The sequence below is a fragment of the Acipenser ruthenus genome, chromosome 43, assembly GCF_902713425.1.
Source record: "Acipenser ruthenus chromosome 43, fAciRut3.2 maternal haplotype, whole genome shotgun sequence".
NCBI lineage: Eukaryota > Metazoa > Chordata > Actinopteri > Acipenseriformes > Acipenseridae > Acipenser > Acipenser ruthenus.
In genome coordinates, this window is record NC_081231.1 from 9420542 (window position 1) to 9439413 (window position 18872).

Genomic DNA, 18872 nt, shown 5'->3' on the forward strand with positions numbered 1-18872 from the left:
TGTATTACTATTTTGTACCCTTGAGCACCAGTAAGTTTGGTTCTATTTCTCTTAACGAAACTTAAAAGATGGGCGGATGTTTTTGGTATCTATATTGCACAATATCATTGTACCTTCACGTTTGGCACATTGATGTTGGGTGTGTTTCTCTTTGTTACATGGCTGTGTTATGAAAGCTACTCTTGTTAAATATGTCGTATTTCTGGTTTTGTATTTTTGAAACATAATTGCCTTGGTTATTTATTCAACGACTTTAAGTGGATCTCCCCTATACAAGTGACATCTATGTTGTATAGAGAAACACGCATACCGTACATATATATATGTTGAGAGCAGAACCGCGTCCAGACCCATTATCTCTCATCATGGGTCCTCTCTCTCTACCGTTTATACTCAGCGTCTCGCTGTTCTTACACCGCCCGGCGGAGGGCTCCACAGCATCAGAGCAGGCAGACGGCTTTTTTCCCAACAGCTTCTTGAGATCATCGAACCCTAACCGCTTTCTACTGGAATGCCGGCGAGTTTTAAAAATACCGGCTTTGGAAGTGTTACCTGGCGGCGGGTGGGACAATCTTCGTAACGTAGACTTGAGTCGGGTGATGAACTTTAACTATTCACAGTGTCGGACTACCGAAGACGGGTCTTATCTCATACCGGACGAGGTGTTCACGATACCTCAGAAACACAGCCGTGTGGAACAGAGTTCGGAACTGATAGACAGCTGGCTGCAGTACCGGAGCGTCGTGGCGAGTTCCATCAATTCGGAAGCGTCGTTTTCAATCGGCTTGCCAGGGACGTTTTCATTTTCCATCAACGGCAAATATTCGAGTGAAAGTAAGAGAGTGAAAACACATCAAGTTCGGGACGGGACAGTGACGACACGAGTGCAGGTAAGCGAATGTGTTATTTTTATTATTTATTTTAACGTTAAATATTGTTCAAGTTACTTCTAGCACTAGTCTTTCTGATCTTGCTCAGAACTGGAACTGGATATCTGCAGTGTAGTATTTTGTAGCACTGAAGACAGTTACTGTTTATATATTGTACTTGCTCTTAGTTAAACTTGATTTACTCTTAATCTAGCACTGAAGACACACTGTCAATCAAAATGTTTAAGCTCTAAACATCAAAATAAACACCTACAGGCAACAGATAATAAACACGTCTTTGTGTTTATTCTCGTAACACTTAGGGTTGGATTTGTATTTGAACGCAAGTTACCTCGCGTCTAAATAATACGCTCCACCTGTGTCAATGCTGCTGCACTGCTATTTTAAATGAGCGCTTCTTGTCTGGGTTGAAAGCGCAAGCTTGTTTACTGGGGGCACACCACGCCCACTTTTTCTATTTTTGTGTCTATTTAAATGAACCCTGCACTTCCCCTGGAATGCTGGAAACACGTCAGAGTTCAATGCAAAACTCAGAGGCGTACATACCACCAGCCATAGCATTACTATGGGCCCCGATAGAAAGATACATTATATGTAAAAAAATGAATTTTAACTACTTTACAAATACATACAGGGGTTTGATTTAGTATATGGTATTCAGGTGCTGGGCCCCGTCCAATCTTGACTTGAATCACTGTAATCAATATATTAGTTTTCATGGCCATCCACTGCAAAAAATATCTAGTATGGTCTCAGCCTGACAGGACAGGGTAACGCTGTCCCCCACTACCACTGCCTCCTTCAGTCTCCCTTCTTCAGGGAATCAGACTGTGTGGTGCTGTTCCTCTTGTTGCTGTATGCTTTTCAACCTCATCGTCGGGGATGTTCTACAAACACGAGTGTCTGAGTAAAAACTTTTAAAATTGAGCTATATTTTAGAGTACATCTATATGAAATGCCCTCAAAATTGTAATTGTAGTTTCACTTAAGTTGCTGATTGGTTTTACAAGCTTTGACTGTGACTTTCAAGTGTCCTTTCCTTAATTAGGACTAAACTTTTTACTGACTTTTGAAAATAAGGCCATTTGCAAACATATTCCACAATGGAGTAGTAAAAAGCACTCCACATTAAAAAAACAATTCATCCATCTACAGCAAAAGGAAAGCTGCCCTAGAGTCAAAACACTGTTCTTTGGATAGCTGACATGTTTTTTAATCATTTCCATCTCCATCTTTGAGAATAAATAATACATAACATCTCTCTAAACTTGAAAGATTAAATAAAATAAAATAAAATCCACATCGAGATAATCTGTGTATCAATAGCATTGTGTAAGCCACTGAAGGCTAATATTATTATTATTATTTGTTTATTTAGCAGACGCCTTTATCCAAGGCGACTTACAGAGACCGAGCCCGGTGATATGCGGGCTGCGATCGCAGCTCAGGGAGCGGGAGGTCAATTGAGTAAACCCGGGGAAGGGGCAGCCGCCAGCAGCTAGAAAGCGAGAGGGGTACAACAATTAGACACGTTCCCAAATTAGCAATAAGTAATAAGAATAAACCAATACTTAGCTCCTTCTAGGACAAGCGCTGAAAGCAAAAGAGACTGTACTGTAGTGATGCTGTCTGATGCCAGTGCTCACAGGGGGCAAAAGAGACCATACTGTAGTGATGCTGTCTGATGCCAGTGCTCACAGGGGTTAAAAGAGACCGTACTGTAGTGACACTGTCTAATGCCATTGCTCGCAGGGGGCAAAAGAGACCGTACTGTAGTGACGCTGTCTGATGCCACTGCTCGCAGGGGGCAAAAGAGACCGTACTGTAGTGACGCTGTCTGATGCCATTGCTCGCAGGGGCAAAAGAGACCGTACTGTAGTGACGCTGTCTGATGCCAGTGCTCACAGGGGCAAAAGAGACCGTACTGTAGTGACGCTGTCTGATGCCAGTGCTCGCAGGGGGCAAGAGACCGTACTGTAGTGACGCTGTCTGATACCAGTGCTCGCAGGGGGCAAAAGAAACCGTACTGTAGTGACACTGTCTGATGCCAGTGCTCGCAGGGGGCAGAAGAGACCGTACTGTAGTGACACTGTCTGATACCAGTGCTCACAGGGGGCAGAAGAGACCGTACTGTAGTGACGCAGTCTGAGCGCTGAAGAAGTCCTGACCAGCTGCTGCCTGAATCGGGCTGATCGAAACCAGTGTTTAGCTATTATTTAACTAAATATTATTTGTCAGATCCATGTTTGTATGGCAAGTTTGTTTACATTGTTTTATTTAACACAGTTTCATCTTTAATTTGTTTAAATAGATGAAACATTGGCCTACAGTTCGATGAAACATACAGTTAATAATTTAAACATTTTGTTACAAATAATGTTTCCGCACGATGTGTGTATTTCACCGCTAAAACGGGTGGTCTTAAATTAATCAATTTCATTTTACATAGACTTACCTTAAAGTTCAACTGTTGAGGTCATCTATGATTTCACATACTTTAATTATCACTAATCTTGGATTCGCTATTATGCTAATGTAGATAATCAAATCGGATAGTGATATTCAGAGTGTGTGAAAAAAAACATAGCGTTTAAGAATGTGTTCATATTACAAAGTCTAAATACCAGTGTTTACAGGATCACATATAAACACTGCTGCTTAGGGATAGAAAACCTCCCTGCATCAATAAACACACACCATTTATCTTATAAACACATCACATGCTCTTTGGTTTTACAGTGCAGTTACTGTATATATATATATATATATATATATATATATATATATATATATATATATATATATATATATATATATATATATATATATATATATATATATATATATATTGTACTTGCTCTTAGTTAAACTTGATTTACTCTTAACTTAGCAAGACAGTTACTGTGTATTGTACTTACTCTTAGTTAAACTTGATAATGTTCTCTCTCTCTCCCTCCCCCCTCCTCTTTCACCCTCTCCCCCTCCACTCTCCTTCCCCCTCCCCATCTCTCCAGGTTCGTAATCTCCTCTACTCAGTCCAGTCCACTCCAGGCTTCTCCCTTGACCCACGGTTCCAAGATCGCCGAGGCCCTGGAGAACAACCAGACCCGACTGGCCGGCTTCCTCTCCGAGTCCCTGGTGCTGAACTACGGGACCCACGTCCTCACCACGGTGCACGCTGGAGCCAGCCTGGTCCAGGAGGACTTCCTCAAATCCACCGTCCTCTCGGGCAGCCAGGACTCTTCTTCTTCCAGGTCCATCAGCGTCTCTGCTGGATTGCGTTTCTTCGATGTCGTCAACGTGGGATTCGGCAACCAAAGTGGGGCCTCCAGCTCGACTCAGGACTCCGCTAGCCGGCAGTACGTTGGAAACATCACCTATTCGGTCACTGAAAGCCACGGAGGAGCCCTGTTCTATCCTGGTATTACCTTGCAGAAATGGCAAGAAAGCATCGCCAATAATCTGGTGGCGATTGACCGCACTGGTCTGCCTTTGCCGGCTGTGTTTAACCAGCAGTCTCTACTGGGCTTATCAGAGCCTACAATCCACAAACTGGTGCTGGCCGTGACCCAAGCCATCAAGACCTATTACCAAGTCAACACCGTCCCTGGCTGCGTCAAGGTAGAGTCACCGAATTTCAATTTCCATGCAAATGTAGACGACGGCTCTTGCCAGGCCACAGTAACGAATTTCTCGTTCGGAGGCGTGTTTCAGGACTGTATGGCACTAACGACAGACTCTCAGGATCTATGCCACGAACTGGAACAGAAAAACCCGCTAACAGGTGCCTATTCCTGTCCTGAACAATACAGCGCAGTCAAACTCCAAACAGATAACAAGGAACAAGGCTACAGTACTTACGAATGCCACGAGGAATGCAAAACAACATTTTTGTTCTTTAAAAGTTGTAATCAAGTCTGTGGTGACATCTATAGGGTCAGGAAAGCCCGTTTCAATGCCTATTGGTGTGTAGCGACCCAAAAACAAGTGCCATCTCTTTCGGGGTACCTTTTCGGAGGCCTGTACACCTCTGCTAGTCCAAACCCTCTCACCAAATCGCAGTCATGCCCGGCTGGCTTCGTAGAGTTGAAGCTGTTTGATGGGATGAAAGTGTGCGTGAGTAATGATTATGAAATGCAGGCAGGGAATTCAGTCCCGTTCGGGGGGTTTTTTAGCTGCCACACTGGGAATCCCTTAAGTGTGGAGAGGGGGGGGGGGGATAAGGAGAATGGAGAGGTTTCAGCCCAAAAATGCCCTAAAGGTTTTAGCCAACACCTAGCAGGAATGAGCGATGGATGCCAGATTATGTACTGCGTGCGTTCCAGCGAGTTCACCGAAGGGCAGCTGCCCGATATACGCTTGCCGCCGTTTATTCGTAAACCATTGGTCAGCAACGCCATGACTAACACGATCATGATCATGAGCGAGGGCAATCTGTCCTGGGTCAAAGATTCCAAAACCAATCTGTGGAAGATCGCACAGCCTGAGGATTTCCACCAGATGAGCCAACTTTTCAACCCCAGAAAAGAGAGCTTGTCACCGGGCGCTTATGTGGGTGTGGCCCTGGGGGTGTTGGCTGGTGTGGGGGTCGCCATAGCAGTGGGGGTTTATGGGAGGAGGTGGTGGAGGAGGAGGAGGGGAGGGGATGGGGAGTTTCATGAAATTGAAGAGGGAGGGAGACAGGGGGAGGGGGAGGAAGAAGTTGTTAGAAGTAGCGTTACCACAATATAAAATTCACAGTATTTGAGTCTTAAATTATTTTTTTTTTCCTACGGTTATTGAAATTCCGATATCAATGATACGATATTTAAATTAATTTACAACATTACAAAAGGATTCCTCTAGGAATATGAAAATCTATTTTGGCATAAAATATTTTGGCTCCCTTAAGTGTTGAAAAACACTTTAATAAGCATTGAAAATAATGTATTCAGTTAGAAACGTATTAACCTGCTATTGATTCCAGATGTACAAAAGAATGATGGAAACAAAATCAAATTGAAAAACATTTCTCTTATATATACAATACAATATGTAAGGTCAATGTTTTGCAGTGTGGTGTAGTGGTTAGTGCTCTGGACTCTTGACCGGAGGGTCGTGGGTTCAATCCCAGGTAGGGGACACTGCTGCTGTACCCTTGAGCAAGGTACTTTACCTAGATTGCTCCAGTAAAAAACCCAACTGTATAAATGGGGAATTGTATGTAAAAATAATGTGATATCTTGTAACAATTGTAAGTCGCCCTGGATAAGGGCGTCTACTAATAAAATAATAATCTGATTTTGTTAGCACTGAATACAGTAACTGTAAAAATAGTGTACTTGCTTTTAAACAGGATTTCCTCTTAATGTAGCACTGAAGACAGTTACTATATATATTGTACTTGCTCTTAGTTAAACTTGAATACTCTTAATTAAGATAATAAAGTGGTGTTCTGTGGTTATGGGTTGTGAAGTAATCAAAAAATAATAAAATAACAAATTAATTGAAATTGACTGAGTTAATAAAATGGCTTGGATAAATTAGGTACTGTGATTGGCTAAACAAGATCACGTGACTGTGCAGTAATTTTTGTCTTACCACACAACCTACTTTCTTACCTAATCTATTAATATTACTCTGCCTTAATAAAAACAGATTTCAATAAAATTAATAAAAAATATTTTGCTCTTTCCGTCGAAACAGCTGTTGGACTTTTAAACAAGGTCTGGTTTTGACATAGGCTGTGTAAGGAAAAACTGATGAAAACTGAAAAACAATATCAGTGAAAGTCAAAAATATGTGTATTGGTGCAATACAAGAATAGAACTATTTGAAGAAACCAGAGACAAATGCTCTGGGTCACAGCGGATGGAATCTGTGCAACAGACAATGGCTGCAATCACTTTTTAATAACATAGAACACTCCCCTGTAATGACATCATTTGAGACCCTCCCCACCTAAACCTGTGTACGTGGCCAGTCCCCAAGCCTCACAAACATTCCTCTGCATCTCTTATCTCTGAGATTCTCCCACCCCCCCGTGCAACCAAAACAAGTATTTATCATGTTAGCTAGTTCTCCTAAGATGTAATACTAGACCTGTACTACTGTACCTTGTGTTCCCTAACTCAGTACTCAGAACAAACATTGAAGCAATCAGCCACAAGCCACCTAGACCATGGATTATGCCTTTGTTCACAAACTTTACCAAAGGAATGTTCTCATGGACCCCAAAATAAGCAAGAGAGAGATATGTTTCCCAACAGCTACTACAGCACCACTTTTCATTTCCATAATCCATTGATGCATTTCTGCTGTAACAATATTCTCTTTCATTCATTCTCATTAGCCAGGTCCAATCACACCCTTGATATTTGTTCTCCAACATATATATATATATATATATATATATATATATATATATATATATATATATATATTGTAATGATTTTTTCTGCTGTCTTTCAGGATAATGTCCTTGTGGTGTGTAGGAGGCAATAATAAATCCAAGGAAAACATAACTTAGAAGGAAACACGCCAGGGCGTGGCTTTATTTGAAACAAAACAAATGCATTTTTTGGGTCTAGTTAAATTGTCCCTCTCTAAACAGGGACAGACTATTCCTAGTGATGGGTACAAAGCCTCACCCGCTTCGACCCGTCTCGAACCATTAGAAGCAAACAGTGTTGTGAATCAAAGGTTCAATTGGTTCGCATGAAGCAATACATCACGTGACACAAACGCCAGCAGTTCTACGGATCCTGTGAAATCTTGCTGACAGTGTTGTAGGTGCACTATCGAAACGTTTTGATGGTATATTTACAAAAGAAGACAAACCACCAATACAACGCTTTAATTCGAATCAATAATGCTTCGTTGACGTAGGTTAGAATTGGAAGGAAGAATATACTGTTTGTCAAATTACATTTTAAAATAATTTCAATTCATCTTTGTTAAATTAAAAAACTATATATATATATATATATATATATATATATATAAACATATGCTGGCTGCTATTATGTGAAATTGGGGGAGTTTAATTATTGTTAATTATTATAAAAATAAATGTAATGATTATTTGAGATGTTTTCCAGAAATAATTGTTAATAAAATGTATTTTCAAACCTTTGTCAAAGAAGCCTTGAATTCAATATTATTTCATTGTGATACATCAACAAAATAAATATAATTTATAAATATCAAATTGCTATACTATTGAAAACACACCACTACACCTTAAAGCACCATATCTTGTTGATGTTTGTATTATGACTGTGGGATCCGTGACGGCTCTATGAGTTTATTGAGATGAAGTAATCAACCTCAATCTAGCGGTCCGGGTTCGTATATGTAATATGCTTTTTTTTTTTTTTATAAAAATATATATGGATGTATATTTAGAAATCTTTGCATTCAAGTATGTTTCACTGAAATGTAATAAAATCAACATTATTATGATGTTGTGTTTCTATATATTATGCTCTTTAAAAACACTTTTCTTTTTTTAAATGTTCAATAGGTTTTAATTGACTTGGGGTTACACTTCAAGTATGTTGTATGCTTAAAAATAATCTGTAATAATCTAGCCATCCGAGAGACACCGATGAGACACTGAACTAATGACCCATTAATGCTATGCCTGATACTAGAATGCCTATGTGTCTTGGAGAGGGGCTTCAAGTGATTCAATTACATTAGCGCTGAGCTTCAAATCATTCACGAGGTTCATTGCTTCATTCAGGCTTCAAATCATACACGGCGTTCATTGAGGCTTCAAATCATACACAGCGTTCATTGCTTCATTCAGGCTTCAAATCATACACGGCGTTCATTGAGGCTTCAAATCATACACGGGGTTCATTGCTTCATTCAGGCTTCAAATCATACACGGGGTTCATTGAGGCTTCGGATCAGTCACATGATTCAGTGATTCACTACTTCAGGTGATTCAAATGACCACTGCTTCATGTGAAGCAAACAAATGACGTAACCCGCCTCGAACCATCTGAAGCAAACAGTGTTCCGCATGAAGCACCACATCACGTGATCTGACTGAACCAGAATCAAGACAATGCTTCCTTGAAATATAGCCTAGATTACTCCTGGAAGGAAGCATGTATTATTTCTTTCTCTTTTTTTCAATTAGTTATTTATTATTATTATTATTATTATTATTATTATTATTATTATTATTATTATTATTTATTTCTTAGCAGACGCCCTTATCCAGGGCGACTTACAATAGTAAGCAAATACATTTCAAGTGTTACAATACAAGTAATACAATAAGAGCAAGAAATACAATAACTTTTGTTCAAGCAAAGTATAAGTGTGACAAACCACAATTCAATAATACAGCAGATAATAGTGATAGTTACATCAGGGTATGATTAAAAGTTTATTTAAAAAATATCATAAAATATGATTCTTTTAGTTTTGCATTTTGGAAAATGTAATTATTATTATTTAAAATCTAAAACAAGTTCATACACGCACACTTCCTCACAGAAGTAGGAATTCGATCCTGCGCTTCACAAGCATTTCTAATTACATGAGTTACTCACTTGTTGCACCACCGGGAAACTGGCTAACAAATGAAATATCAAATATCTTACTTGTTTCAGTGCTAATTTTCCAGCCGAGTACATCAGGTCAGATATGCCTGCCTTTCTAAAGCAACTTGATCGTGTTCTTGATTGTACAACAATGTTACATTTCAAGTATGATAATGCGTATGCATGGCTGGCTTTTTTGTTGGGTAATCACATGTGTGGTTGATATATAAACAGATAGCAGAGACATTATAAAATGTAACTTCATTTTGTAAGTCACAAATGACACTGACAGAGCCTGTAAAAAGTGTGCTTTACGGTGTCTTTCATGTACATTAGGCTACAGATCATAACTTCTAAATGCCAAGTTCCAGTGTGGAGTAGTGGTTAGGGCTCTGGATTCTTGACCGGAGGGTCATGGGTTCAATCCCAGGTGGGAGACACTGCTGCTGTACCCTTGAGCAAGGCACTTTAAGAAAATACTGAACAACAGAACCAAAGATTCTAGTTTGTTTAATATAAACGGTGTGGATATCAAACTGCTTGCGCACCCTGGTATGTTTTGACGTTGACCAACATGTGGAATCACATGATTGGTAGATGTCCAGTTATTTAGCTTTTCTGTTTGAATAGTCACTGCACACCCTTAAAAAGTGGAAGAAGAAGAATTTCTCCTTAGTTTGACGACTTATATCTCATTGTGTATAAGAGGTATGTACGCTTTATGTCACATTTGTCGTAAGAAAGTTTTGCAATCAAGGAAATGTGCCCATTAGTGGACACATTCAAATAGACAATTGACCTCTAATACGTTAGGTTTTTAATCAAATTAGTTTCTTTACAAATGACATACAAGGTAAAAAAATCACGCGCCTTGATAGATTGCATTTCTGAAACTGACAGCTCGGCACCGTTGGTTGTGCTTGATAGGAAATGGTGTTGTTGGAGTCGGGGTGTAGCTCAGTGGTAGAACGTTTGCCTGCAGATCAAAAGGTCCCCTGTTCAAATCTGAATACTCCGTTTTTTAAATTAAAAGACAAGTTGCATTTTATAATTTTTCATTTCAGCTGCAAAGGTACAAACAAGTAACAAATAGTGTTTTAAAGACAGCAACAAGGTACGGACGGGGATTGAACCCGTGATCTTCGGTTTACGAGACCGACGCCTTACCACTTGGCCACCGCACCCTTCATGACTACAAATGAAATCGGAAGCTTGGACTCTATTGAGAAGGCTGCCCGGAAAGGCAATCTGGCTGGAAACCAACCTTACGGTTAACAACTGAATGCCAAGGATGGGCAAAATAGTCTCGGAAACTCTTTAAATAGAAAACATTGGTCTCCATATTTATTTAAAATACAAATAGAAAATAGGTTGCCAGACATGTATTTTAAATAGAAATTAGTAAATACTATTTTGCAAATAGTATTTTTTTAAAACACTTGATACCATCATCTACCGGCAGCAATGTGGTGTAGTGGTTAGGGCTCCAGACTCTTGACCGGAGGGTTGTGGGTTCAATCCCCAGTGGGGGACACTGCTGTTGTACCCTTGAGCAAGGTACTTTACCAAGATTGCTCCAGTAAAAACCCACCTGTGTAAATGTGTAATTGTATGTAAAAATAATGTGATATCTGTATAATGTGAAATAATGTATAAGGTGATATCTTGTAACAATTGTAAGTCGCCCTGGATAAGGGTGTCTGCTAAGAAATAAATAATAATAGTAGTATACACCCATTTTTTATTTATTGTTTTCATAATAATGAACTGAAAGTTTCAGTACTGCCTCAGTCCACAAGCCTGTCAGGAACCGTATTTTGATCCAAAAGAACTGGTACTTCTATAGCAATAATTAAAGTAGTTTTAGGCTGTTTTTGAAAATGAATTAATCTGGAGTTAAGAATCGTACATCTTTTACCAGAAACATTTTGTTTTACATTAAATGGATTTCATATTAGAGTGAAGCTATGGTCACATTGCTGAGTAAGGAATGACCATAAAACAAGGCACATGCTAATTCTGAGGACACACTCGTTTTAGGTGTTAACCCTGTTATTTGCAGCAGCAGTGATGCAATTTTAAAGCTTTTCACCATTTTTCAATTTTTTTTTTCCTTAGTACAAAAATGCAGTTTCTGCTCAATTTGTAATAAAGCAGTACTTGTTATATGATCCTGACAGTAATCATAATATAATCAGAGCCTTCTGAGGACACAGACGCCGTTACCCACAGTGACTTACAATCGTAAACAAAAACACATTTCAAGAATCACTGTACAAGTATTCATACATATAAGAGCAAGATAAAATACAATGACTTCAGTTCTAAAAAGTACAAGTATATGACAAAATACGATTCAGTAATCAGAGCAGATAACAGTGTCAGTGATAGTTACACCAGGATAGGATTAAATGCAAAATACTACAGATTGAATAACACTTGTGGCAGATTACAGCTGTCTCCTTTCTCTAACTATGCGTTCAATCTCCTGCTGCCGTCTAGACTTTCCGGGAATAGTTTGTACTTTTTCCTTCCTTTTTTCAACTCCAAACCTCTCACTTCCATATGCGTAGATGATGTCCCCAAATTTATCCAGCTTCTTTTCAACTGTTCCACTTAATCTTTCCAATGCAAAGCAGAGATCTGTGTTTACTGTGTCCCATGCAGTTTTCTCACAAGCTCTTGGCCATTTAACTCCAGGCTTGTGCCCGTTGAGGTTCTTTTCTCTCTTATGCTGGTTTGTCTGACCGGGTTCACAAGGATCATTAGGTTCATCACTAACTGTGTCCATGCAAGTCCTCCTCACGTCTATATATATATTTATAGACATTATCTACTAGACAATTGTTAGACTGTGAAGTGAAGGTGGCATTGTCATATGGTTTACATTATTGTTAATGTGCTTGAGATTTTTAAAACAATTACTAATAAAAACTTGTAAAGGTTATTTTTGGTATATGATTGCTTGGTTTCTCCTGGATAAAAGAGTTTGTGTGGGAACCAACCACTCGACGTCCTTGTCCTCAATAAACACAAGGTGCCGTAGTCAAATTATTAACATAAATGTAGCGATATGTATATAAAGACCTGCTACACAAGCAACCAACCGTTTGCTAAACTATTTAAGGACCAAGCGTTTTTTTGGCTGTATTTCACTCTCTTCCTATAACAATGCACAAAAAATCAATTTGTTACAGTCGCATCTTGGAATGGGTGTCCTTGTTTTCAGAACACTCTGGGGAACGTTATAGCTTCTCTTAAATAATCTGTCAAAGCCGTCTGGCAAGGCAAGCTGTGGCTTTCAATTTGAAATTTCAGTATGATGTGGTGTTGACACAATCTCGGTCCTTAAAGGGTTAAGAGCCAAACACACTGACCAATTGCACCACAGCAATTTTCTGCGGGATACGAGGTAAAAAAATCACTCGCCTTGACAGGTTGCATTCCTGAAACTGACAGCTCGGCACCGTTGGCTGTGCTTGATAGGAAATGGTGTTGTTGGAGTCGGGGTATAGCTCAGTGGTAGAGCATTTGCATGCATATCAAGAGACCCCCGGTTCAAATCCGAATACCCCCATTTTTTATTTAAATTAAAATACAAGTTGCATTATAGAATTTTTCATTTCAACTGCAAAGGTACAAACAAGTAACAAATAGTGTTTTAACAGCAACAAGGTACGGACGGGGATTGAACCCGTGATCTTCGGTTTACGAGACCGACGCCTTACCACTTGGCCACCGCACCCTTCATGACTGCCAATGAAATCGGAAGCTTGGACTCTATTGAGAAGGCTGCCCGGAAACCAACCTTACAGTTAACAACTGAATGCCAAGGATGGGCAAAATAGTCTCGGAAACTCTTGCGCGTGATTTTTTTACCTTGTATGTCATTTGGAAAGAAACTAATTTGATTAAAAACCTAACGTATTAGAGGTCAATTGTCTATTTGAATGTGTCCACTAATGGGCACATTTCCTTGATAGCGAAACTTTCTTACCTCAAATGTGACAAAAAGCGTAGATACCTCTTATACACAATGAAATATAAGTCATCAAACTAAGGTGAAATTCTTCTTCTTCTTCCACTTTTTAAGGGTGTGTAGCGACTATTCAAACAGAAAAGCTAAATAACTGGACATCTACCAATCCTGTGATTCCACATGTTGGTCAACGTCAAAACAAACCAGGGAATGCAAGCAGTTTGATATCCACACCATTTATATTAAACAATGGATTTATGTTTTAAAACAGCACATATCGCAGGAAAAAAAAAAAACACCGTGGTTTGAACTCGCATCATGACGTTGTTGAAGAGCACACGACCTTACCCCGCTGCGCCGCTGCGCAGATGTTGAAATGCGTTCATTTTTTAAGCTTACATCCAAGCCTGACCAGCTTTCACTGAAAACATGAAGGTGCTGCTCGATTCTAGAAATGTTCTATTTCCTGTTTGAAAATCTCCCGTTTCCTGTTTGTTTGGTAGATACCATAGAATGGAATTTACACACAAGAGTGGCATGTAGCTTCGTTGTCTAAATCTCTGATAAATTGTGGTTCCTTGTTTAATTAAAGATAAATAAAGGAATAATTTATTAGGTAGAAATAAATAAATGATTTAAACAAATGCCTAGACTAATAAATACATTTAGAAATAAATATTGTTAAAGAAATAAATGTAGAAATGAATACATGTTTATATTATAAATGTATAAATAAATTAATAAATAGCAAGCTAGAAAACTACATGTCATATTAATTGATTTCGCTGATGCGTTTATCAACAGCAATTGACATTTATATACCTATATAAAAAGTACAAGTTTCATATGAGTGTATATATATATATATAATATATATATATACACACACAGTATATGTATATTTACAATTTTTTTTTGAACTTCTTAAAGCACTGTTTTTTTGTATTCAGCCGATGAAGGACTTGTAGTCCGAAATGTCCTGATAATTGATTTGTAATCAATTATTCTACCTTTTTAAGTACCTGAAATATCCTTTTCTCTTCTTTTTTCTTATTGGTCATTTTGGTACACAGCAGTTTTCCTTTTTCTCAAACTTTATATATATATTGAGAGGAACTGTAGTTCCTCGTTAGAAAAACTTGTGTGAAGCTGCCGAGATTTAGACAGCGAGACACGAGTGATGCGTCGCTTGCAGCCTCTGTGGAGTAGCGGTTAGAGTCCTGTGCTCCTGACTGGAGGGTTGTGAGTTCAATCCCAGCTGGGGGGCACGTTGCTGCTTTACCTAGATTGCTCCAGTCAAAAACCCGACTGTATAAATGGGTAAGTGTATGTTACAATTGGAAGTTGGCCTGGATAAGTGTGTCTGCTAAAAAAACCGTAATAATAATATGTTTGGTTGGTATTTGGATGGGAGACTGTCTGGCAATACCAGGTACTGAAAACTTTTCCTTGAAGTTGTACGTGTTTAATTAACAAATAGTAGATTAAACAGCAAAAATGAGCGGATTTACTTTTAATGTATTGATGCCAGCTCGCTGCGCTCGTCTTAAATAATTCCCACCTCGCTTTGCTCGCCTTAAAGATTCCCGGGTCGGTGGGCTCGCCGGCTACTCACTGCTGTTCAACACCACAGAGATAACACGGACACAAACAAACAAGACAGCTGCTTCTGCATCCAGCGCTCAAAGAACATCACAGACATCTGCAGAGCGTGTTGAGATGTTACAGTAATAAAATAACGACTCGGATCGCGTGATCGAGGGGTTTGGTGATAAAGAGAGTGATCAGGAGATGATTTATCGGTATGCACGACTATGAAGAGGTATGTGAAAAATACAACGAACAAGGAGCGGGGCTGGAGAAGCAGTACTGAGAGTCCTGTTGATATGCAGAGACTTTTAAACCTGTTTTACTGTAAAAAAATACTTTTAAACAGCGCAACCAGAATTATCCTGTGTTTAAAGGCATGTCATATGCAGACAGGCTCAAAGAATTTAATCTATTCAGTGTTGAACAAAGAAGACCTACGCGGCGATCTGATTCAAGCATTCAAAATCCTAAAAGGTATTGACAATGTCGACCCAGGGGACTTTTTCAACCTGAAAATAGAAACAAGGACCAGGGGTCACAAATGGAGATTAGATAAAGGGGCATTCAGAACAGAAAATAGGAGACACTTTTTTACACAGAGAATTGTGGGAGTCTGGAACCAACTCCCCAGTAATGTTGTTGAAGCTGACACCCTGGGATCCTTCAAGAAGCTGCTTGATGAGATTCTGGGATCAATAAGCTACTAACAACCAAACGAGCAAGATGGGCAGAATGGGGCCTCCTCTCGTTGGTAAACTTTCTTATGTTCTTATGTTCTTATTCCTTATACAATGCTGCCACCGTGTGGACATTTACTAGAACTGTTTGTTCTAATATATATGTTTATGTCAAGTCTCAAGTCACAACGGTCAAGGGTCAAGTCTGGAAACAGCCAAGCCTGATTGACCTGATGAGGAAGATAAGGATGATGAGGAGGAGGAGGAGGAGGAGTGTGAGGGAGGAGACCCTCACATTGTCTCAGTATGTATCTGGACATTTACTGCAAATGTTTTTAATCTGTTTTTGTATGGTGTTGCTGATCCTTGTGTCTAGTAAGGAAAATAATAAAAACAAAATTCACTTCCCTGTTGTACGGGGACTGGAGGCCTGTGGTTGGGAGTGTCCTGAAAACCAAAAGAAAGGTTAATGAAGAGTACGGTTTAGAGAGCTGGTTTGGAAAGGAGCACACTTCCACAACAATGGATTGCAGTACTATTGTTGAGATAAACTGATATGCAATGGTTCAGGTAACCTGAGTTGGGTGTGGTGGTGAGGTCCTCCATCTTGACAGGAAGTGGGGAAGCAGCCATGTTGGTGAGGGAAGCTTTTATTGACTTCCCTGAGTACTGACTTCCTGTAGTCAGGGCAGTACCTGTAGAAGATATTGAAAGGGGGGACAGCTGATTTTAAGTACGTTTCCCTCTGCTTGTTTTAAAGCATAGTTTTAATGCACGTGTTAGATTAATGTTTATATATATTCATTGATTTGTTTCTTTTTGAATACTTTATTTATTCTTGATAACTGTTTACTGGTTTGTTTCTATATACCCACCTGCAGAATGGTTTATTCTGGGGGAGGGGGAGGTCTGGAAGGGTATAAAGGCTGTTAGTTTTGTTCAGTCAGGATCGTCTTTTTGTGCAGATCAGAGGGCAGTTTTGCAGCTCTGTGGTTGGACTCAGTTATTGGAGTCAGTACCTGTGATTAGGTGATTGGAAATAGTTATTTTTGGTTTCCACTTTTTCTTTCCTCAAATTGTTTGATATTTTGTTCAATTAGCTTTTTGTTTATTATTGTTCTTAAATAAAAATAATTGGTTTGGCACCAAACTTCTCTGTGATCCTTGTGCGTGTGTGTGTGTGTCAGTCACACACACACACACACACACACACACTGAGACACAGACACACACACTGAAACACTCACACAGTGAGAAACACACACACACACACTGAGAGACACACACTGAAACACACACACTCATGCACTGAGACACAAACACACACACATACACTGAGACACACACACTGAGACACACACACATACACTGAGACACACACATACACACACACAGGGGTCAACAAGGCTGAACACACACACACACACACACACACAGGGGTCAACAAGACTGAACAAACACACACACACGGGTCAACAAGGCTGAACACACACACACACACACACACACACAGGGGTCAACAAGGCTGATCACACACAGGGGTCAACAAGGCTGAACACACACACAGGGGTCAGCAAGGCTGAAAACACACACACACACACACACACAGGGGTCAACAAGGCTGAACACACACACACACACACACACACACACACACAGGGGTCAGCAAGGCTGAAAACACACACACACACACACACACACACACACACAGGGGTCAACAAGGCTGAACACACAAACACACACACACACACACACACACACACACACACACACACAGGGGTCAGCATGGCTGAACACACACACACACAGGGATCAACAAGGCTGAACACACACACACACACAGGGGTCAACAAGGCTGATCACACACAGGGGTCAGCAAGGCTGAAAACACACACACACACACACACACACACACAGGGGTCAACAAGGCTGAACACACACACACACACACACACACACACACACACACAGGGGTCAACATGGCTGAACACACACACACACACACACACACACAGGGGTCAACAAGGCTGAGCACACACACACAGGGGTCAGTAAGGCTGAGCACACACACACACACACGGGTCAACAAGGCTGAACACACACACACAGGGGTCAGTAAGGCTGAGCACACGCACACACACACACACACACACACACACACACACACACACACACACACACACACAGGGGTCAACAAGGCTGAACGCACACACACACACACACACACACTTGTGTTGGTAATTGGTAGATATGCATATTTCAACATTACAAGAGCCAATCAAATCGCGTGAAAGCTCAAAGCGGGCGGAGCTCATTTGCATACAAACTCCAGATTTAGCGGCAATTTAAATATTTAGCTAACTGTTAAATGTTGTAACTAGATTTCTAAATGATATCTGAATGCACACATTTATAAAAAGCTGTATTTATTTTCTCCTCATTTCTGGCAGCCCATACTAACGGCGCTCGGAACTTTGGCATTTTTAAATCCTAACGGTCTCTGCTCAGCGGAGTGGAATGTTCAGGAGCCGGTTGCCTAGCAGCGTCTCCGCCTCCTTCTCTGCCCCGCCCCCTCTCTCCCTCTCTCGTTGCTCCAGCTAGGAGTTCACATTCAGCTTCCTTAGATTATATAGCGCCATTCTTTACTAACTTTTACAAATGAGCTTATTGGAGGCTTCGTGTTTTTAAGATGGTTCAGGTGCAGTCCGGGCAGACTGACTGGAGCATCATTACAGTATACCGCACTGCGCTCCGCTTTGTGTGGAGGCTGATACACAAAATAATGAACGACTGGTAAAGAAATCACATGGATTGCTTTTTAATGCTAAATGTGTATCTGGTATTCTGAGTATTACCTACAATTAATAACTCAGCTATATTCATATTCAGAATGTGATACAGTATTAAGACATTGTCCAGTATTAGAAATAAATAAACATGCTTTAAGAGAAACAGCAGTGATGTTTATTAACCATTCCCATCCATTCTCTATATGTTTCTACATTGTGGTTGCAATCCACAGGGACAAGGGACTCAGCGATGTTAAATGAAAAACTAGAGCCCACAATTAACCAATATAGAAAGGAAGGGGGGAGAAATGTATTGCCTGCGTGCAGCACCTTCCACTTTCCTCTATTAAATGTCATTTGCCATGTGTCTGCCCAGTTCTGAATGCTGTCTAGATCATTTTGAATGA

At 40.0% G+C, this 18872-nt stretch overlaps 2 non-coding genes and 1 pseudogene across 2 annotated transcripts; 1 reads left to right on the forward strand and 2 right to left on the reverse strand.

Moving 5' to 3' along the window:
• Window positions 1-235: 235 nt before the first annotated feature.
• The window catches only part of LOC131696805 (macrophage-expressed gene 1 protein-like), a 137364-nt pseudogene continuing 118727 nt past the window's right edge, over window positions 236-18872 (forward strand).
• On the reverse strand, window positions 10543-10614 carry trnat-cgu (transfer RNA threonine (anticodon CGU)). Its single transcript has one exon. It is a non-coding gene; the product is annotated as a tRNA-Thr (tRNA).
• trnat-cgu (transfer RNA threonine (anticodon CGU)) lies at window positions 13104-13175 on the reverse strand. Its single transcript has one exon. It is a non-coding gene; the product is annotated as a tRNA-Thr (tRNA).